The sequence below is a fragment of the Balaenoptera borealis genome, assembly GCF_965194805.1.
Source record: "Balaenoptera borealis genome assembly, chromosome: 5".
Classification (NCBI taxonomy): Eukaryota; Metazoa; Chordata; class Mammalia; order Artiodactyla; family Balaenopteridae; genus Balaenoptera; species Balaenoptera borealis.
Genome location: NC_138862.1, coordinates 107,017,756 through 107,041,629, shown reverse-complemented (window position 1 = coordinate 107,041,629; position 23,874 = coordinate 107,017,756).

Below are 23,874 nucleotides of genomic sequence, written 5' to 3'. Positions count from 1 at the left end.
ACTTGCATGAGAAACCCAGAAGATGGTACACCATGCAATCGGGAAAGGTTTCTAAAACGCACCTCATTTCTCATCTCCTTGTGCTCGGGTTCGCCATTCCAGCCGCTTTACCAGCAATCTCCCTACTTGAAGGATCAGCACCTTTAACCTCCGGTTCCGAAAAGGTTGCAATTTGTCCTGAGGATGAACGGGAAGAGGGGGAACCAATGAGAGACTAGCTCTAGGTGTTGGGACAGGCACAGGTCACTCTATTTTCCCATCAGGAAGAAGAAATAACCACAGGCTCAGCCTGCCCCCCGGAACCAGAATAGGGCCTGAAGCAATCCTGCGCTTTTGCGGCCAGCTCCCACTAAAGCGAGTTGAAAACTGGAGCTCAGGGGCACTGCAATTCACAAACCTGCAGAGTTATAAATGGTAACTCTCGTCCACAAATATATTGAGGGAAGGCAACGAAGAGGATTTGAAAGCAAGGCAGAATTGCAGGAAACAGATTTCAGGAGGTAGATACGAATCGCCTTGAAAGCACATGAAAAGCGGCAAAACGTCGACAATGATGCCCTTGGCCAAAAAGGGCGTATGCGTTTTTTCCTGAATATATTCAGGAAAAAACGCATACGCCCTTTTTGGCCAACCAAGCAAGCTGGAAAGGCAAATCAGCGCTACAGAGAAGGCTCGCTTCCCGTCGGTCAAAAGGGCCATGCTGAAAAAAGTGTAAAAACCAGAAATGCAGGACAGGCCATGGAGAAATGGGAGCCTTGCTACGCTGATGGGCGGGTTGTAAATGGCCAACAGCCACTCTGGAGAAGTGTACGGTGTGTCCTGAAACATCTAAAAAACACAGCTTAGAGAGCATAGGGCACTTCCGCTCATGGGCGTATAAATTGGGAAAACTAAAAATCAGCAAGACACAGGCACCCCAAGGTTTAGGGCTGCTCTGTTGACAAGAAGCTCCACTTCATTACACCTTAAATATCCCAGGAAAGAGAAAAACGGATAAAGAAGTTGTGGTCCTTATGTACAATGGAATATCACTCAGCCATGAAATCAATGTCATGAGGCTAGTAGCAGCATGATGAGTGCATTTAGGTACGACGATTCTAAGTGAAATAAGTCACACAGAAAAAGACACTTATCATAAGATATCACTTATAGAGGGAATGTAAAAACCGCTACACTTGAACTGAATTACAAAACAGAACAGAGTCACACGTTTAGAAAACACACTATGGCTGCTTAACGGGAAAGGTGAGGTGGGGTGATGCATAAAACAAGGGTTTCAAATTAGCTCAGATACCGTTCCATAAACCCAATATGTAATAGACAAGACCTACTCCTTGCTCAGTGAACTGGACTCAACACCCCCTATTCACTGCACAAGAATATATCTGACTAGTAAGAAACTTAAAACCTATGTATTGATATCTCTCTGTAAGTGAGTCAAGTGGGTGTAAAGCGGCATAAACACAGCAGTGAAAAGCAGCTAAACCCCACTATAAAAATCAATTACTTTTAAAAACCCGTGAAACAAAGACAGTGAAAGAGAGAGAAATGCTTACAAAATTCGTTCAGGGGCTGTGATGCAACCTGGATTGACCATACCTAGACCCACAGCTGGGTGAGACATAAGGGTGGACACTCTTGGGGCTGACAGGTTTGGTGAGGTTGGGTGAGCAAACGCAGACCCTTTCAAGTAATACTGCGTGGTACCCATCCCAAGGGTCCCAAATCTCCAGGTTCAAGGGCACCTTCCTACATCGAAAACTTGCATGAGAAACCCAGAAGATGGTACACCATGCAATCGGGAAAGGTTTCTAAAACGCACCTCATTTCTCATCTCCTTGTGCTCGGGTTCGCCATTCCAGCCGCTTTACCAGCAATCTCCCTACTTGAAGGATCAGCACCTTTAACCTCCGGTTCCGAAAAGGTTGCAATTTGTCCTGAGGATGAACGGGAAGAGGGGGAACCAATGAGAGACTAGCTCTAGGTGTTGGGACAGGCACAGGTCACTCTATTTTCCCATCAGGAAGAAGAAATAACCACAGGCTCAGCCTGCCCCCCGGAACCAGAATAGGGCCTGAAGCAATCCTGCGCTTTTGCGGCCAGCTCCCACAAAAGCGAGTTGAAAACTGGAGCTCAGGGGCACTGCAATTCACAAACCTGCAGAGTTATAAATGGTAACTCTCGTCCACAAATATATTGAGGGAAGGCAACGAAGAGGATTTGAAAGCAAGGCAGAATTGCAGGAAACAGATTTCAGGAGGTAGATACGAATCGCCTTGAAAGCACATGAAAAGCGGCAAAACGTCGACAATGATGCCCTTGGCCAAAAAGGGCGTATGCGTTTTTTCCTGAATATATTCAGGAAAAAACGCATACGCCCTTTTTGGCCAACCAAGCAAGCTGGAAAGGCAAATCAGCGCTACAGAGAAGGCTCGCTTCCCGTCGGTCAAAAGGGCCATGCTGAAAAAAGTGTAAAAACCAGAAATGCAGGACAGGCCATGGAGAAATGGGAGCCTTGCTACGCTGATGGGCGGGTTGTAAATGGCCAACAGCCACTCTGGAGAAGTGTACGGTGTGTCCTGAAACATCTAAAAAACACAGCTTAGAGAGCATAGGGCACTTCCGCTCATGGGCGTATAAATTGGGAAAACTAAAAATCAGCAAGACACAGGCACCCCAAGGTTTAGGGCTGCTCTGTTGACAAGAACCTCCACTTCATTACACCTTAAATATCCCAGGAAAGAGAAAAACGGATAAAGAAGTTGTGGTCCTTATGTACAATGGAATATCACTCAGCCATGAAATCAATGTCATGAGGCTAGTAGCAGCATGATGAGTGCATTTAGGTACGACGATTCTAAGTGAAATAAGTCACACAGAAAAAGACACTTATCATAAGATATCACTTATAGAGGGAATGTAAAAACCGCTACACTTGAACTGAATTATAAAACAGAACAGAGTCACACGTTTAGAAAACACACTATGGCTGCTTAACGGGAAAGGTGAGGTGGGGTGATGCATAAAACAAGGGTTTCAAATTAGCTCAGATACCGTTCCATAAACCCAATATGCAATAGACAAGACCTACTCCTTGCTCAGTGAACTAGACTCAACACCCCCTATTCACCGCACAAGAATATATCTGACTAGTAAGAAACTTAAAACCTATGTACTGATATCTCTCTGTAAGTGAGTCAAGTGGGTGTAAAGCGGCTTAAACACAGCATTGAAAAGCAGCTAAACCCCATTATAAAAATCAATTACTTTTAAAAATCCGTGAAACAAAGACAGTGAAAGAGAGAGAAATACTTACAAAATTCGTTCAGGGGCTGTGATGCAACCTGGATTGACCATACCTAGACCCACAGCTGGGTGAGACATAAGGGTGGACACTCTTGGGGCTGAGAGTTTTGGTGAGGTTGGGTGAGCAAACGCAGACCCTTTCAAGTAATACTGCGTGGTACCCATCCCATGGGTCCCAAATCTCCAGGTTCAAGGGCACCTTCCTACATCGAAAACTTGCATGAGAAACCCAGAAGATGGTACACCATGCAATCGGGAAAGGTTTCTAAAACGCACCTCATTTCTCATCTCCTTGTGCTCGGGTTCGCCATTCAAGCCGCTTTACCAGCAATCTCCCTACTTGAAGGATCAGCTCCTTTAACCTCCGGTTCCGAAAAGGTTGCAATTTGTCCTGAGGCGAACGGGAAGAGGGGGAACCAATGAGAGACTAGCTCTAGGTGTTGGGACAGGCACAGGTCATTCTATTTTCCCATCAGGAAGAAGAAATAACCACAGGCTCAGCCTGCCCCCCGGAACCAGAATAGGGCCTGAAGCAATCCTGCGCCTTTGCGGCCAGCTCCCACTAAAGCGAGCTGAAAAATGGAGCTCAGGGGCACTGCAATTCACAAACCTGCAGAGTTATAAATGGTAACTCTCGTCCACAAATATATTGAGGGCAGGCAACGAAGAGGATTTGAAAGCAAGGCAGAATTGCAGGAAACAGATTTCAGGAGGTAGATTCGAATCGCCTTGAAAGCACATGAAAAGCGGCAAAACGTCGACAATGATGCCCTTGGCCAAAAAGGGCGTATGCGTTTTTTCCTGAATATATTCAGGAAAAAACGCATACGCCCTTTTTGGCCAACCAAGCAAGCTGGAAAGGCAAATCAGCGCTACAAAGAAGGCTCGCTTCCCGTCGGTCAAAAGGGCCATGCTGAAAAAAGTGTAAAAACCAGAAATGCAGGACAGGCCATGGAGAAATGGGAGCCTTGCTACGCTGATGGGCGGGTTGTAAATGGCCAACAGCCACTCTGGAGAAGTGTACGGTGTGTCCTGAAACATCTAAAAAACACAGCTTAGAGAGCATAGGGCACTTCCGCTCATGGGCGTATAAATTGGGAAAACTAAAAATCAGCAAGACACAGGCACCCCAAGGTTTAGGGCTGCTCTGTTGACAAGAAGCTCCACTTCATTACACCTTAAATATCCCAGGAAAGAGAAAAACGGATAAAGAAGTTGTGGTCCTTATGTACAATGGAATATCACTCAGCCATGAAATCAATGTCATGAGGCTAGTAGCAGCATGATGAGTGGATTTAGGAACGACGATTCTAAGTGAAATAAGTCACACAGAAAAAGACACTTATCATAAGATATCACTTATAGAGGGAATGTAAAAACCGCTACACTTGAACTGAATTACAAAACAGAACAGAGTCACACGTTTAGAAAACACACTATGGCTGCTTAACGGGAAAGGTGAGGTGGGGTGATGCATAAAACAAGAGTTTCAAATTAGCTCAGATACCGTTCCATAAACCCAATATGTAATAGACAAGACCTACTCCTTGCTCAGTGAACTGGACTCAACACCCCCTATTCACCGCACAAGAATATATCTGACTAGTAAGAATCTTAAAACCTATGTATTGATATCTCTCTGGAAGTGAGTCAAGTGGGTGTAAAGCGGCATAAACACAGCAGTGAAAAGCAGCTAAACCCCATTATAAAAATCAATTACTTTTAAAAACCCGTGAAACAAAGACAGTGAAAGAGAGAGAAATGCTTACAAAATTCGTTCAGGGGCTGTGATGCAACCTGGATTGACCATACCTAGACCCACAGCTGGATGAGACATAAGGGTGGACACTCTTGGGGCTGAGAGGTTTGGTGAGGTTGGGTGAGCAAACGCAGACCCTTTCAAGTAATACTGCGTGGTACCCATCCCATGGGTCCCAAATCTCCAGGTTCAAGGGCACCTTCCTACATCGAAAACTTGTATGAGAAACCCAGAAGATGGTACACCATGCGATCGGAAAAGGTTTCTAAAACGCACCTCATTTCTCATCTCCTTGTGCTCGGGTTCGCCATTCCAGCCGCTTTACCAGCAATCTCCCTACTTGAAGGATCAGCACCTTTAACCTCCGGTTCCGAAAAGGTTGCAATTTGTCCTGAGGATGAACGGGAAGAGGGGGAACCAATGAGAGCCTAGCTCTAGGTGTTGGGACAGGCACAGGTCACTCTATTTTCCCATCAGGAAGAAGAAATAACCACAGGCTCAGCCTGCCCCCCGGAACCAGAATAGGGCCTGAAGCAATCCTGTGCTTTTGCGGCCAGCTCCCACAAAAGCGAGTTGACAAATGGAGCTCAGGGGCACTGCAATTCACAAACCTGCAGAGTTATAAATGGTAACTCTCGTCCACAAATATATTGAGGGAAGGCAACGAAGAGGATTTGAAAGCAAGGCAGAATTGCAGGAAACAGATTTCAGGAGGTAGATTCGAATCGCCTTGAAAGCACATGAAAAGCGGCAAAACGTCGACAATGATGCCCTTGGCCAAAAAGGGCGTATGCGTTTTTTCCTGAATATATTCATGAAAAAACGCATACGCCCTTTTTGGCCAACCAAGCAAGCTGGAAAGGCAAATCAGCGCTACAGAGAAGGCTCGCTTCCCGTCGGTCAAAAGGGCCATGCTGAAAAAAGTGTAAAAACCAGAAATGCAGGACAGGCCATGGAGAAATGGGAGCCTTGCTACGCTGATGGGCGGGTTGTAAATGGCCAACAGCCACTCTGGAGAAGTGTACGGTGTGTCCTGAAACATCTAAAAAACACAGCTTAGAGAGCATAGGGCACTTCCGCTCATGGGCGTATAAATTGGGAAAACTAAAAATCAGCAAGACACAGGCACCCCAAGGTTTAGGGCTGCTCTGTTGACAAGAACCTCCACTTCATTACACCTTAAATATCCCAGGAAAGAGAAAAACGGATAAAGAAGTTGTGGTCCTTATGTACAATGGAATATCACTCAGCCATGAAATCAATGTCATGAGGCTAGTAGCAGCATGATGAGTGGATTTAGGTACGACGATTCTAAGTGAAATAAGTCACACAGAAAAAGACACTTATCATAAGATATCACTTATAGAGGGAATGTAAAAACCGCTACACTTGAACTGAATTACAAAACAGAACAGAGTCACACGTTTAGAAAACACACTATGGCTGCTTAACGGGAAAGGTGAGGTGGGGTGATGCATAAAACAAGGGTTTCAAATTAGCTCAGATACCGTTCCATAAACCCAATATGTAATAGACAAGACCTACTCCTAGCTCAGTGAACTGGACTCAACACCCCCTATTCACCGCACAAGAATATATCTGACTAGTAAGAAACTTAAAACCCATGTATTGATATCTCTCTGTAAGTGAGTCAAGTGGGTGTAAAGCGGCATAAACACAGCAGTGAAAAGCAGCTAAACCCCATTATAAAAATCAATTACTTTTAAAAACCCGTGAAACAAAGACAGTGAAAGAGAGAGAAATGCTTACAAAATTCGTTCAGGGGCTGTGATGCAACCTGGATTGACCATACCTAGACCCACAGCTGGATGAGACATAAGGGTGGACACTCTTGGGGCTGAGAGGTTTGGTGAGGTTGGGTGAGCAAACGCAGACCCTTTCAAGTAATACTGCGTGGTACCCATCCCATGGGTCCCAAATCTCCAGGTTCAAGGGCACCTTCCTACATCGAAAACTTGTATGAGAAACCCAGAAGATGGTACACCATGCGATCGGAAAAGGTTTCTAAAACGCACCTCATTTCTCATCTCCTTGTGCTCGGGTTCGCCATTCCAGCCGCTTTACCAGCAATCTCCCTACTTGAAGGATCAGCACCTTTAACCTCCGGTTCCGAAAAGGTTGCAATTTGTCCTGAGGATGAACGGGAAGAGGGGGAACCAATGAGAGCCTAGCTCTAGGTGTTGGGACAGGCACAGGTCACTCTATTTTCCCATCAGGAAGAAGAAATAACCACAGGCTCAGCCTGCCCCCCGGAACCAGAATAGGGCCTGAAGCAATCCTGTGCTTTTGCGGCCAGCTCCCACAAAAGCGAGTTGACAAATGGAGCTCAGGGGCACTGCAATTCACAAACCTGCAGAGTTATAAATGGTAACTCTCGTCCACAAATATATTGAGGGAAGGCAACGAAGAGGATTTGAAAGCAAGGCAGAATTGCAGGAAACAGATTTCAGGAGGTAGATTCGAATCGCCTTGAAAGCACATGAAAAGCGGCAAAACGTCGACAATGATGCCCTTGGCCAAAAAGGGCGTATGCGTTTTTTCCTGAATATATTCATGAAAAAACGCATACGCCCTTTTTGGCCAACCAAGCAAGCTGGAAAGGCAAATCAGCGCTACAAAGAAGGCTCGCTTCCCGTCGGTCAAAAGGGCCATGCTGAAAAAAGTGTAAAAACCAGAAATGCAGGACAGGCCATGGAGAAATGGGAGCCTTGCTACGCTGATGGGCGGGTTGTAAATGGCCAACAGCCACTCTGGAGAAGTGTACGGTGTGTCCTGAAACATCTAAAAAACACAGCTTAGAGAGCATAGGGCACTTCCGCTCATGGGCGTATAAATTGGGAAAACTAAAAATCAGCAAGACACAGGCACCCCAAGGTTTAGGGCTGCTCTGTTGACAAGAACCTCCACTTCATTACACCTTAAATATCCCAGGAAAGAGAAAAACGGATAAAGAAGTTGTGGTCCTTATGTACAATGGAATATCACTCAGCCATGAAATCAATGTCATGAGGCTAGTAGCAGCATGATGAGTGGATTTAGGTACGACGATTCTAAGTGAAATAAGTCACACAGAAAAAGACACTTATCATAAGATATCACTTATAGAGGGAATGTAAAAACCGCTACACTTGAACTGAATTACAAAACAGAACAGAGTCACACGTTTAGAAAACACACTATGGCTGCTTAACGGGAAAGGTGAGGTGGGGTGATGCATAAAACAAGGGTTTCAAATTAGCTCAGATACCGTTCCATAAACCCAATATGTAATAGACAAGACCTACTCCTAGCTCAGTGAACTGGACTCAACACCCCCTATTCACCGCACAAGAATATATCTGACTAGTAAGAAACTTAAAACCCATGTATTGATATCTCTCTGTAAGTGAGTCAAGTGGGTGTAAAGCGGCATAAACACAGCAGTGAAAAGCAGCTAAACCCCACTATAAAAATCAATTACTTTTAAAAACCCGTGAAACAAAGACAGTGAAAGAGAGAGAAATGCTTACAAAATTCGTTCAGGGGCTGTGATGCAACCTGGATTGACCATACCTAGACACACAGCTGGGTGAGACATAAGGGTGGACACTCTTGGGGCTGAGAGTTTTGGTGAGGTTGGGTGAGCAAACGCAGACCCTTTCAAGTAATACTGCGTGGTACCCATCCCAAGGGTCCCAAATCTCCAGGTTCAAGGGCACCTTCCTACATCGAAAACTTGCATGAGAAACCCAGAAGATGGTACACCATGCAATCGGGAAAGGTTTCTAAAACGCACCTCATTTCTCATCTCCTTGTGCTCGGGTTCGCCATTCCAGCCGCTTTACCAGCAGTCTCCCTACCTGAAGGATCAGCACCTTTAACCTCCGGTTCCGAAAAGGTTGCAATTTGTCCTGAGGATGAACGGGAAGAGGGGGAACCAATGAGAGCCTAGCTCTAGGTGTTGGGACAGGCACAGGTCACTCTATTTTCCCATCAGGAAGAAGAAATAACCACAGGCTCAGCCTGCCCCCCGGAACCAGAGTAGGGCCTGAAGCAATCCTGCGCTTTTGCGGCCAGCTCCCACTAAAGCGAGTTGAAAAATGGAGCTCAGGGGCACTGCAATTCACAAACCTGCAGAGTTATAAATGGTAACTCTCGTCCACAAATATATTGAGGGAAGGCAACGAAGAGGATTTGAAAGCAAGGCAGAATTGCAGGAAACAGATTTCAGGAGGTAGATTCGAATCGCCTTGAAAGCACATGAAAAGCGGCAAAACGTCGACAATGATGCCCTTGGCCAAAAAGGGCGTATGCGTTTTTTCCTGAATATATTCAGGAAAAAACGCATACGCCCTTTTTGGCCAACCAAGCAAGCTGGAAAGGCAAATCAGCGCTACAAAGAAGGCTCGCTTCCCGTCGGTCAAAAGGGCCATGCTGAAAAAAGTGTAAAAACCAGAAATGCAGGACAGGCCATGGAGAAATGGGAGCCTTGCTACGCTGATGGGCGGGTTGTAAATGGCCAACAGCCACTCTGGAGAAGTGTACGGTGTGTCCTGAAACATCTAAAAAACACAGCTTAGAGAGCATAGGGCACTTCCGCTCATGGGCGTATAAATTGGGAAAACTAAAAATCAGCAAGACACAGGCACCCCAAGGTTTAGGGCTGCTCTGTTGACAAGAAGCTCCACTTCATTACACCTTAAATATCCCAGGAAAGAGAAAAACGGATAAAGAAGTTGTGGTCCTTATGTACAATGGAATATCACTCAGCCATGAAATCAATGTCATGAGGCTAGTAGCAGCATGATGAGTGGATTTAGGTACGACGATTCTAAGTGAAATAAGTCACACAGAAAAAGACACTTATCATAAGATATCACTTATAGAGGGAATGTAAAAACCGCTACACTTGAACTGAATTACAAAACAGAACAGAGTCACACGTTTAGAAAACACACTATGGCTGCTTAACGGGAAAGGTGAGGTGGGGTGATGCATAAAACAAGAGTTTCAAATTAGCTCAGATACCGTTCCATAAACCCAATATGTAATAGACAAGACCTACTCCTTGCTCAGTGAACTGGACTCAACACCCCCTATTCACCGCACAAGAATATATCTGACTAGTAAGAATCTTAAAACCTATGTATTGATATCTCTCTGGAAGTGAGTCAAGTGGGTGTAAAGCGGCATAAACACAGCAGTGAAAAGCAGCTAAACCCCATTATAAAAATCAATTACTTTTAAAAACCCGTGAAACAAAGACAGTGAAAGAGAGAGAAATGCTTACAAAATTCGTTCAGGGGCTGTGATGCAACCTGGATTGACCATACCTAGACCCACAGCTGGATGAGACATAAGGGTGGACACTCTTGGGGCTGAGAGGTTTGGTGAGGTTGGGTGAGCAAACGCAGACCCTTTCAAGTAATACTGCGTGGTACCCATCCCATGGGTCCCAAATCTCCAGGTTCAAGGGCACCTTCCTACATCGAAAACTTGTATGAGAAACCCAGAAGATGGTACACCATGCGATCGGAAAAGGTTTCTAAAACGCACCTCATTTCTCATCTCCTTGTGCTCGGGTTCGCCATTCCAGCCGCTTTACCAGCAATCTCCCTACTTGAAGGATCAGCACCTTTAACCTCCGGTTCCGAAAAGGTTGCAATTTGTCCTGAGGATGAACGGGAAGAGGGGGAACCAATGAGAGCCTAGCTCTAGGTGTTGGGACAGGCACAGGTCACTCTATTTTCCCATCAGGAAGAAGAAATAACCACAGGCTCAGCCTGCCCCCCGGAACCAGAATAGGGCCTGAAGCAATCCTGCGCTTTTGCGGCCAGCTCCCACAAAAGCGAGTTGACAAATGGAGCTCAGGGGCACTGCAATTCACAAACCTGCAGAGTTATAAATGGTAACTCTCGTCCACAAATATATTGAGGGAAGGCAACGAAGAGGATTTGAAAGCAAGGCAGAATTGCAGGAAACAGATTTCAGGAGGTAGATTCGAATCGCCTTGAAAGCACATGAAAAGCGGCAAAACGTCGACAATGATGCCCTTGGCCAAAAAGGGCGTATGCGTTTTTTCCTGAATATATTCATGAAAAAACGCATACGCCCTTTTTGGCCAACCAAGCAAGCTGGAAAGGCAAATCAGCGCTACAAAGAAGGCTCGCTTCCCGTCGGTCAAAAGGGCCATGCTGAAAAAAGTGTAAAAACCAGAAATGCAGGACAGGCCATGGAGAAATGGGAGCCTTGCTACGCTGATGGGCGGGTTGTAAATGGCCAACAGCCACTCTGGAGAAGTGTACGGTGTGTCCTGAAACATCTAAAAAACACAGCTTAGAGAGCATAGGGCACTTCCGCTCATGGGCGTATAAATTGGGAAAACTAAAAATCAGCAGGACACAGGCACCCCAAGGTTTAGGGCTGCTCTGTTGACAAGAAGCTCCACTTCATTACACCTTAAATATCCCAGGAAAGAGAAAAACGGATAAAGAAGTTGTGGTCCTTATGTACAATGGAATATCACTCAGCCATGAAATCAATGTCATGAGGCTAGTAGCAGCATGATGAGTGGATTTAGGTACGACGATTCTAAGTGAAATAAGTCACACAGAAAAAGACACTTATCATAAGATATCACTTATAGAGGGAATGTAAAAACCGCTACACTTGAACTGAATTACAAAACAGAACAGAGTCACACGTTTAGAAAACACACTATGGCTGCTTAACGGGAAAGGTGAGGTGGGGTGATGCATAAAACAAGAGTTTCAAATTAGCTCAGATACCGTTCCATAAACCCAATATGTAATAGACAAGACCTACTCCTTGCTCAGTGAACTGGACTCAACACCCCCTATTCACCGCACAAGAATATATCTGACTAGTAAGAATCTTAAAACCTATGTATTGATATCTCTCTGGAAGTGAGTCAAGTGGGTGTAAAGCGGCATAAACACAGCAGTGAAAAGCAGCTAAACCCCATTATAAAAATCAATTACTTTTAAAAACCCGTGAAACAAAGACAGTGAAAGAGAGAGAAATGCTTACAAAATTCGTTCAGGGGCTGTGATGCAACCTGGATTGACCATACCTAGACCCACAGCTGGATGAGACATAAGGGTGGACACTCTTGGGGCTGAGAGGTTTGGTGAGGTTGGGTGAGCAAACGCAGACCCTTTCAAGTAATACTGCGTGGTACCCATCCCATGGGTCCCAAATCTCCAGGTTCAAGGGCACCTTCCTACATCGAAAACTTGTATGAGAAACCCAGAAGATGGTACACCATGCGATCGGAAAAGGTTTCTAAAACGCACCTCATTTCTCATCTCCTTGTGCTCGGGTTCGCCATTCCAGCCGCTTTACCAGCAATCTCCCTACTTGAAGGATCAGCACCTTTAACCTCCGGTTCCGAAAAGGTTGCAATTTGTCCTGAGGATGAACGGGAAGAGGGGGAACCAATGAGAGCCTAGCTCTAGGTGTTGGGACAGGCACAGGTCACTCTATTTTCCCATCAGGAAGAAGAAATAACCACAGGCTCAGCCTGCCCCCCGGAACCAGAATAGGGCCTGAAGCAATCCTGTGCTTTTGCGGCCAGCTCCCACAAAAGCGAGTTGACAAATGGAGCTCAGGGGCACTGCAATTCACAAACCTGCAGAGTTATAAATGGTAACTCTCGTCCACAAATATATTGAGGGAAGGCAACGAAGAGGATTTGAAAGCAAGGCAGAATTGCAGGAAACAGATTTCAGGAGGTAGATTCGAATCGCCTTGAAAGCACATGAAAAGCGGCAAAACGTCGACAATGATGCCCTTGGCCAAAAAGGGCGTATGCGTTTTTTCCTGAATATATTCATGAAAAAACGCATACGCCCTTTTTGGCCAACCAAGCAAGCTGGAAAGGCAAATCAGCGCTACAGAGAAGGCTCGCTTCCCGTCGGTCAAAAGGGCCATGCTGAAAAAAGTGTAAAAACCAGAAATGCAGGACAGGCCATGGAGAAATGGGAGCCTTGCTACGCTGATGGGCGGGTTGTAAATGGCCAACAGCCACTCTGGAGAAGTGTACGGTGTGTCCTGAAACATCTAAAAAACACAGCTTAGAGAGCATAGGGCACTTCCGCTCATGGGCGTATAAATTGGGAAAACTAAAAATCAGCAAGACACAGGCACCCCAAGGTTTAGGGCTGCTCTGTTGACAAGAACCTCCACTTCATTACACCTTAAATATCCCAGGAAAGAGAAAAACGGATAAAGAAGTTGTGGTCCTTATGTACAATGGAATATCACTCAGCCATGAAATCAATGTCATGAGGCTAGTAGCAGCATGATGAGTGGATTTAGGTACGACGATTCTAAGTGAAATAAGTCACACAGAAAAAGACACTTATCATAAGATATCACTTATAGAGGGAATGTAAAAACCGCTACACTTGAACTGAATTACAAAACAGAACAGAGTCACACGTTTAGAAAACACACTATGGCTGCTTAACGGGAAAGGTGAGGTGGGGTGATGCATAAAACAAGGGTTTCAAATTAGCTCAGATACCGTTCCATAAACCCAATATGTAATAGACAAGACCTACTCCTAGCTCAGTGAACTGGACTCAACACCCCCTATTCACCGCACAAGAATATATCTGACTAGTAAGAAACTTAAAACCCATGTATTGATATCTCTCTGTAAGTGAGTCAAGTGGGTGTAAAGCGGCATAAACACAGCAGTGAAAAGCAGCTAAACCCCATTATAAAAATCAATTACTTTTAAAAACCCGTGAAACAAAGACAGTGAAAGAGAGAGAAATGCTTACAAAATTCGTTCAGGGGCTGTGATGCAACCTGGATTGACCATACCTAGACCCACAGCTGGATGAGACATAAGGGTGGACACTCTTGGGGCTGAGAGGTTTGGTGAGGTTGGGTGAGCAAACGCAGACCCTTTCAAGTAATACTGCGTGGTACCCATCCCATGGGTCCCAAATCTCCAGGTTCAAGGGCACCTTCCTACATCGAAAACTTGTATGAGAAACCCAGAAGATGGTACACCATGCGATCGGAAAAGGTTTCTAAAACGCACCTCATTTCTCATCTCCTTGTGCTCGGGTTCGCCATTCCAGCCGCTTTACCAGCAATCTCCCTACTTGAAGGATCAGCACCTTTAACCTCCGGTTCCGAAAAGGTTGCAATTTGTCCTGAGGATGAACGGGAAGAGGGGGAACCAATGAGAGCCTAGCTCTAGGTGTTGGGACAGGCACAGGTCACTCTATTTTCCCATCAGGAAGAAGAAATAACCACAGGCTCAGCCTGCCCCCCGGAACCAGAATAGGGCCTGAAGCAATCCTGTGCTTTTGCGGCCAGCTCCCACAAAAGCGAGTTGACAAATGGAGCTCAGGGGCACTGCAATTCACAAACCTGCAGAGTTATAAATGGTAACTCTCGTCCACAAATATATTGAGGGAAGGCAACGAAGAGGATTTGAAAGCAAGGCAGAATTGCAGGAAACAGATTTCAGGAGGTAGATTCGAATCGCCTTGAAAGCACATGAAAAGCGGCAAAACGTCGACAATGATGCCCTTGGCCAAAAAGGGCGTATGCGTTTTTTCCTGAATATATTCATGAAAAAACGCATACGCCCTTTTTGGCCAACCAAGCAAGCTGGAAAGGCAAATCAGCGCTACAAAGAAGGCTCGCTTCCCGTCGGTCAAAAGGGCCATGCTGAAAAAAGTGTAAAAACCAGAAATGCAGGACAGGCCATGGAGAAATGGGAGCCTTGCTACGCTGATGGGCGGGTTGTAAATGGCCAACAGCCACTCTGGAGAAGTGTACGGTGTGTCCTGAAACATCTAAAAAACACAGCTTAGAGAGCATAGGGCACTTCCGCTCATGGGCGTATAAATTGGGAAAACTAAAAATCAGCAAGACACAGGCACCCCAAGGTTTAGGGCTGCTCTGTTGACAAGAACCTCCACTTCATTACACCTTAAATATCCCAGGAAAGAGAAAAACGGATAAAGAAGTTGTGGTCCTTATGTACAATGGAATATCACTCAGCCATGAAATCAATGTCATGAGGCTAGTAGCAGCATGATGAGTGGATTTAGGTACGACGATTCTAAGTGAAATAAGTCACACAGAAAAAGACACTTATCATAAGATATCACTTATAGAGGGAATGTAAAAACCGCTACACTTGAACTGAATTACAAAACAGAACAGAGTCACACGTTTAGAAAACACACTATGGCTGCTTAACGGGAAAGGTGAGGTGGGGTGATGCATAAAACAAGGGTTTCAAATTAGCTCAGATACCGTTCCATAAACCCAATATGTAATAGACAAGACCTACTCCTAGCTCAGTGAACTGGACTCAACACCCCCTATTCACCGCACAAGAATATATCTGACTAGTAAGAAACTTAAAACCCATGTATTGATATCTCTCTGTAAGTGAGTCAAGTGGGTGTAAAGCGGCATAAACACAGCAGTGAAAAGCAGCTAAACCCCACTATAAAAATCAATTACTTTTAAAAACCCGTGAAACAAAGACAGTGAAAGAGAGAGAAATGCTTACAAAATTCGTTCAGGGGCTGTGATGCAACCTGGATTGACCATACCTAGACCCACAGCTGGGTGAGACATAAGGGTGGACACTCTTGGGGCTGAGAGTTTTGGTGAGGTTGGGTGAGCAAACGCAGACCCTTTCAAGTAATACTGCGTGGTACCCATCCCAAGGGTCCCAAATCTCCAGGTTCAAGGGCACCTTCCTACATCGAAAACTTGCATGAGAAACCCAGAAGATGGTACACCATGCAATCGGGAAAGGTTTCTAAAACGCACCTCATTTCTCATCTCCTTGTGCTCGGGTTCGCCATTCCAGCCGCTTTACCAGCAGTCTCCCTACCTGAAGGATCAGCACCTTTAACCTCCGGTTCCGAAAAGGTTGCAATTTGTCCTGAGGATGAACGGGAAGAGGGGGAACCAATGAGAGCCTAGCTCTAGGTGTTGGGACAGGCACAGGTCACTCTATTTTCCCATCAGGAAGAAGAAATAACCACAGGCTCAGCCTGCCCCCCGGAACCAGAGTAGGGCCTGAAGCAATCCTGCGCTTTTGCGGCCAGCTCCCACTAAAGCGAGTTGAAAAATGGAGCTCAGGGGCACTGCAATTCACAAACCTGCAGAGTTATAAATGGTAACTCTCGTCCACAAATATATTGAGGGAAGGCAACGAAGAGGATTTGAAAGCAAGGCAGAATTGCAGGAAACAGATTTCAGGAGGTAGATTCGAATCGCCTTGAAAGCACATGAAAAGCGGCAAAACGTCGACAATGATGCCCTTGGCCAAAAAGGGCGTATGCGTTTTTTCCTGAATATATTCAGGAAAAAACGCATACGCCCTTTTTGGCCAACCAAGCAAGCTGGAAAGGCAAATCAGCGCTACAAAGAAGGCTCGCTTCCCGTCGGTCAAAAGGGCCATGCTGAAAAAAGTGTAAAAACCAGAAATGCAGGACAGGCCATGGAGAAATGGGAGCCTTGCTACGCTGATGGGCGGGTTGTAAATGGCCAACAGCCACTCTGGAGAAGTGTACGGTGTGTCCTGAAACATCTAAAAAACACAGCTTAGAGAGCATAGGGCACTTCCGCTCATGGGCGTATAAATTGGGAAAACTAAAAATCAGCAAGACACAGGCACCCCAAGGTTTAGGGCTGCTCTGTTGACAAGAAGCTCCACTTCATTACACCTTAAATATCCCAGGAAAGAGAAAAACGGATAAAGAAGTTGTGGTCCTTATGTACAATGGAATATCACTCAGCCATGAAATCAATGTCATGAGGCTAGTAGCAGCATGATGAGTGGATTTAGGTACGACGATTCTAAGTGAAATAAGTCACACAGAAAAAGACACTTATCATAAGATATCACTTATAGAGGGAATGTAAAAACCGCTACACTTGAACTGAATTACAAAACAGAACAGAGTCACACGTTTAGAAAACACACTATGGCTGCTTAACGGGAAAGGTGAGGTGGGGTGATGCATAAAACAAGAGTTTCAAATTAGCTCAGATACCGTTCCATAAACCCAATATGTAATAGACAAGACCTACTCCTTGCTCAGTGAACTGGACTCAACACCCCCTATTCACCGCACAAGAATATATCTGACTAGTAAGAATCTTAAAACCTATGTATTGATATCTCTCTGGAAGTGAGTCAAGTGGGTGTAAAGCGGCATAAACACAGCAGTGAAAAGCAGCTAAACCCCATTATAAAAATCAATTACTTTTAAAAACCCGTGAAACAAAGACAGTGAAAGAGAGAGAAATGCTTACAAAATTCGTTCAGGGGCTGTGATGCAACCTGGATTGACCATACCTAGACCCACAGCTGGATGAGACATAAGGGTGGACACTCTTGGGGCTGAGAGGTTTGGTGAGGTTGGGTGAGCAAACGCAGACCCTTTCAAGTAATACTGCGTGGTACCCATCCCATGGGTCCCAAATCTCCAGGTTCAAGGGCACCTTCCTACATCGAAAACTTGTATGAGAAACCCAGAAGATGGTACACCATGCGATCGGAAAAGGTTTCTAAAACGCACCTCATTTCTCATCTCCTTGTGCTCGGGTTCGCCATTCCAGCCGCTTTACCAGCAATCTCCCTACTTGAAGGATCAGCACCTTTAACCTCCGGTTCCGAAAAGGTTGCAATTTGTCCTGAGGATGAACGGGAAGAGGGGGAACCAATGAGAGCCTAGCTCTAGGTGTTGGGACAGGCACAGGTCACTCTATTTTCCCATCAGGAAGAAGAAATAACCACAGGCTCAGCCTGCCCCCCGGAACCAGAATAGGGCCTGAAGCAATCCTGCGCTTTTGCGGCCAGCTCCCACAAAAGCGAGTTGACAAATGGAGCTCAGGGGCACTGCAATTCACAAACCTGCAGAGTTATAAATGGTAACTCTCGTCCACAAATATATTGAGGGAAGGCAACGAAGAGGATTTGAAAGCAAGGCAGAATTGCAGGAAACAGATTTCAGGAGGTAGATTCGAATCGCCTTGAAAGCACATGAAAAGCGGCAAAACGTCGACAATGATGCCCTTGGCCAAAAAGGGCGTATGCGTTTTTTCCTGAATATATTCATGAAAAAACGCATACGCCCTTTTTGGCCAACCAAGCAAGCTGGAAAGGCAAATCAGCGCTACAAAGAAGGCTCGCTTCCCGTCGGTCAAAAGGGCCATGCTGAAAAAAGTGTAAAAACCAGAAATGCAGGACAGGCCATGGAGAAATGGGAGCCTTGCTACGCTGATGGGCGGGTTGTAAATGGCCAACAGCCACTCTGGAGAAGTGTACGGTGTGTCCTGAAACATCTAAAAAACACAGCTTAGAGAGCATAGGGCACTTCCGCTCATGGGCGTATAAATTGGGAAAACTAAAAATCAGCAGGACACAGGCACCCCAAGGTTTAGGGCTGCTCTGTTGACAAGAAGCTCCACTTCATTACACCTTAAATATCCCAGGAAAGAGAAAAACGGATAAAGAAGTTGTGGTCCTTATGTACAATGGAATATCACTCAGCCATGAAATCAATGTCATGAGGCTAGTAGCAGCATGATGAGTGGATTTAGGTACGACGATTCTAAGTGAAATAAGTCACACAGAAAAAGACACTTATCATAAGATGTCACTTATAGAGGGAATGTAAAAACCGCTACACTTGAACTGAATTACAAAACAGAACAGAGTCACACGTTTAGAAAACACACTATGGCTGCTTAACGGGAAAGGTGAGGTGGGGTGATGCATAAAACAAGAGTTTCAAATTAGCTCAGATACCGTTCCATAAACCCAATATGTAATAGACAAGACCTACTCCTTGCTCAGTGAACTGGACTCAACACCCCCTATTCACCGCACAAGAATATATCTGACTAGTAAGAATCTTAAAACCTATGTATTGATATCTCTCTGGAAGTGAGTCAAGTGGGTGTAAAGCGGCATAAACACAGCAGTGAAAAGCAGCTAAACCCCATTATAAAAATCAATTACTTTTAAAAACCCGTGAAACAAAGACAGTGAAAGAGAGAGAAATGCTTACAAAATTCGTTCAGGGGCTGTGATGCAACCTGGATTGACCATACCTAGACCCACAGCTGGATGAGACATAAGGGTGGACACTCTTGGGGCTGAGAGGTTTGGTGAGGTTGGGTGAGCAAACGCAGACCCTTTCAAGTAATACTGCGTGGTACCCATCCCATGGGTCCCAAATCTCCAGGTTCAAGGGCACCTTCCTACATCGAAAACTTGTATGAGAAACCCAGAAGATGGTACACCATGCGATCGGAAAAGGTTTCTAAAACGCACCTCATTTCTCATCTCCTTGTGCTCGGGTTCGCCATTCCAGCCGCTTTACCAGCAATCTCCCTACTTGAAGGATCAGCACCTTTAACCTCCGGTTCCGAAAAGGTTGCAATTTGTCCTGAGGATGAACGGGAAGAGGGGGAACCAATGAGAGCCTAGCTCTAGGTGTTGGGACAGGCACAGGTCACTCTATTTTCCCATCAGGAAGAAGAAATAACCACAGGCTCAGCCTGCCCCCCGGAACCAGAATAGGGCCTGAAGCAATCCTGTGCTTTTGCGGCCAGCTCCCACAAAAGCGAGTTGACAAATGGAGCTCAGGGGCACTGCAATTCACAAACCTGCAGAGTTATAAATGGTAACTCTCGTCCACAAATATATTGAGGGAAGGCAACGAAGAGGATTTGAAAGCAAGGCAGAATTGCAGGAAACAGATTTCAGGAGGTAGATTCGAATCGCCTTGAAAGCACATGAAAAGCGGCAAAACGTCGACAATGATGCCCTTGGCCAAAAAGGGCGTATGCGTTTTTTCCTGAATATATTCATGAAAAAACGCATACGCCCTTTTTGGCCAACCAAGCAAGCTGGAAAGGCAAATCAGCGCTACAGAGAAGGCTCGCTTCCCGTCGGTCAAAAGGGCCATGCTGAAAAAAGTGTAAAAACCAGAAATGCAGGACAGGCCATGGAGAAATGGGAGCCTTGCTACGCTGATGGGCGGGTTGTAAATGGCCAACAGCCACTCTGGAGAAGTGTACGGTGTGTCCTGAAACATCTAAAAAACACAGCTTAGAGAGCATAGGGCACTTCCGCTCATGGGCGTATAAATTGGGAAAACTAAAAATCAGCAAGACACAGGCACCCCAAGGTTTAGGGCTGCTCTGTTGACAAGAACCTCCACTTCATTACACCTTAAATATCCCAGGAAAGAGAAAAACGGATAAAGAAGTTGTGGTCCTTATGTACAATGGAATATCACTCAGCCATGAAATCAATGTCATGAGGCTAGTAGCAGCATGATGAGTGGATTTAGGTACGACGATTCTAAGTGAAATAAGTCACACAGAAAAAGACACTTATCATAAGATATCACTTATAGAGGGAATGTAAAAACCGCTACACTTGAACTGAATTACAAAACAGAACAGAGTCACACGTTTAGAAAACACACTATGGCTGCTTAACGGGAAAGGTGAGGTGGGGTGATGCATAAAACAAGGGTTTCAAATTAGCTCAGATACCGTTCCATAAACCCAATATGTAATAGACAAGACCTACTCCTAGCTCAGTGAACTGGACTCAACACCCCCTATTCACCGCACAAGAATATATCTGACTAGTAAGAAACTTAAAACCCATGTATTGATATCTCTCTGTAAGTGAGTCAAGTGGGTGTAAAGCGGCATAAACACAGCAGTGAAAAGCAGCTAAACCCCATTATAAAAATCAATTACTTTTAAAAACCCGTGAAACAAAGACAGTGAAAGAGAGAGAAATGCTTACAAAATTCGTTCAGGGGCTGTGATGCAACCTGGATTGACCATACCTAGACCCACAGCTGGATGAGACATAAGGGTGGACACTCTTGGGGCTGAGAGGTTTGGTGAGGTTGGGTGAGCAAACGCAGACCCTTTCAAGTAATACTGCGTGGTACCCATCCCATGGGTCCCAAATCTCCAGGTTCAAGGGCACCTTCCTACATCGAAAACTTGTATGAGAAACCCAGAAGATGGTACACCATGCGATCGGAAAAGGTTTCTAAAACGCACCTCATTTCTCATCTCCTTGTGCTCGGGTTCGCCATTCCAGCCGCTTTACCAGCAATCTCCCTACTTGAAGGATCAGCACCTTTAACCTCCGGTTCCGAAAAGGTTGCAATTTGTCCTGAGGATGAACGGGAAGAGGGGGAACCAATGAGAGCCTAGCTCTAGGTGTTGGGACAGGCACAGGTCACTCTATTTTCCCATCAGGAAGAAGAAATAACCACAGGCTCAGCCTGCCCCCCGGAACCAGAATAGGGCCTGAAGCAATCCTGTGCTTTTGCGGCCAGCTCCCACAAAAGCGAGTTGACAAATGGAGCTCAGGGGCACTGCAATTCACAAACCTGCAGAGTTATAAATGGTAACTCTCGTCCACAAATATATTGAGGGAAGGCAACGAAGAGGATTTGAAAGCAAGGCAGAATTGCAGGAAACAGATTTCAGGAGGTAGATTCGAATCGCCTTGAAAGCACATGAAAAGCGGCAAAACGTCGACAATGATGCCCTTGGCCAAAAAGGGCGTATGCGTTTTTTCCTGAATATATTCAGGAAAAAACGCATACGCCCTTTTTGGCCAACCAAGCAAGCTGGAAAGGCAAATCAGCGCTACAAAGAAGGCTCGCTTCCCGTCGGTCAAAAGGGCCATGCTGAAAAAAGTGTAAAAACCAGAAATGCAGGACAGGCCATGGAGAAATGGGAGCCTTGCTACGCTGATGGGCGGGTTGTAAATGGCCAACAGCCACTCTGGAGAAGTGTACGGTGTGTCCTGAAACATCTAAAAAACACAGCTTAGAGAGCATAGGGCACTTCCGCTCATGGGCGTATAAATTGGGAAAACTAAAAATCAGCAAGACACAGGCACCCCAAGGTTTAGGGCTGCTCTGTTGACAAGAAGCTCCACTTCATTACACCTTAAATATCCCAGGAAAGAGAAAAACGGATAAAGAAGTTGTGGTCCTTATGTACAATGGAATATCACTCAGCCATGAAATCAATGTCATGAGGCTAGTAGCAGCATGATGAGTGGATTTAGGTACGACGATTCTAAGTGAAATAAGTCACACAGAAAAAGACACTTATCATAAGATATCACTTATAGAGGGAATGTAAAAACCGCTACACTTGAACTGAATTACAAAACAGAACAGAGTCACACGTTTAGAAAACACACTATGGCTGCTTAACGGGAAAGGTGAGGTGGGGTGATGCATAAAACAAGAGTTTCAAATTAGCTCAGATACCGTTCCATAAACCCAATATGTAATAGACAAGACCTACTCCTTGCTCAGTGACCTGGACTCAACACCCCCTATTCACTGCACAAGAATATATCTGACTAGTAAGAAACTTAAAACCTATGTATTGATATCTCTCTGTAAGTGAGTCAAGTGGGTGTAAAGCGGCATAAACACAGCAGTGAAAAGCAGCTAAACCCCACTATAAAAATCAATTACTTTTAAAAACCCGTGAAACAAAGACAGTGAAAGAGAGAGAAATGCTTACAAAATTCGTTCAGGGGCTGTGATGCAACCTAGATTGACCATACCTAGACCCACAGCTGGGTGAGACATAAGGGTGGACACTCTTGGGGCTGACAGGTTTGGTGAGGTTGGGTGAGCAAACGCAGACCCTTTCAAGTAATACTGCGTGGTACCCATCCCAAGGGTACCAAATCTCCAGGTTCAAGGGCACCTTCCTACATCGAAAACTTGCATGAGAAACCCAGAAGATGGTACACCATGCAATCGGGAAAGGTTTCTAAAACGCACCTCATTTCTCATCTCCTTGTGCTCGGGTTCGCCATTCCAGCCGCTTTACCAGCAATCTCCCTACTTGAAGGATCAGCACCTTTAACCTCCGGTTCCGAAAAGGTTGCAATTTGTCCTGAGGATGAACGGGAAGAGGGGGAACCAATGAGAGACTAGCTCTAGGTGTTGGGACAGGCACAGGTCACTCTATTTTCCCATCAGGAAGAAGAAATAACCACAGGCTCAGCCTGCCCCCCGGAACCAGAATAGGGCCTGAAGCAATCCTGCGCTTTTGCGGCCAGCTCCCACTAAAGCGAGTTGAAAACTGGAGCTCAGGGGCACTGCAATTCACAAACCTGCAGAGTTATAAATGGTAACTCTCGTCCACAAATATATTGAGGGAAGGCAACGAAGAGGATTTGAAAGCAAGGCAGAATTGCAGGAAACAGATTTCAGGAGGTAGATACGAATCGCCTTGAAAGCACATGAAAAGCGGCAAAACGTCGACAATGATGCCCTTGGCCAAAAAGGGCGTATGCGTTTTTTCCTGAATATATTCAGGAAAAAACGCATACGCCCTTTTTGGCCAACCAAGCAAGCTGGAAAGGCAAATCAGCGCTACAGAGAAGGCTCGCTTCCCGTCGGTCAAAAGGGCCATGCTGAAAAAAGTGTAAAAACCAGAAATGCAGGACAGGCCATGGAGAAATGGGAGCCTTGCTACGCTGATGGGCGGGTTGTAAATGGCCAACAGCCACTCTGGAGAAGTGTACGGTGTGTCCTGAAACATCTAAAAAACACAGCTTAGAGAGCATAGGGCACTTCCGCTCATGGGCGTATAAATTGGGAAAACTAAAAATCAGCAAGACACAGGCACCCCAAGGTTTAGGGCTGCTCTGTTGACAAGAAGCTCCACTTCATTACACCTTAAATATCCCAGGAAAGAGAAAAACGGAT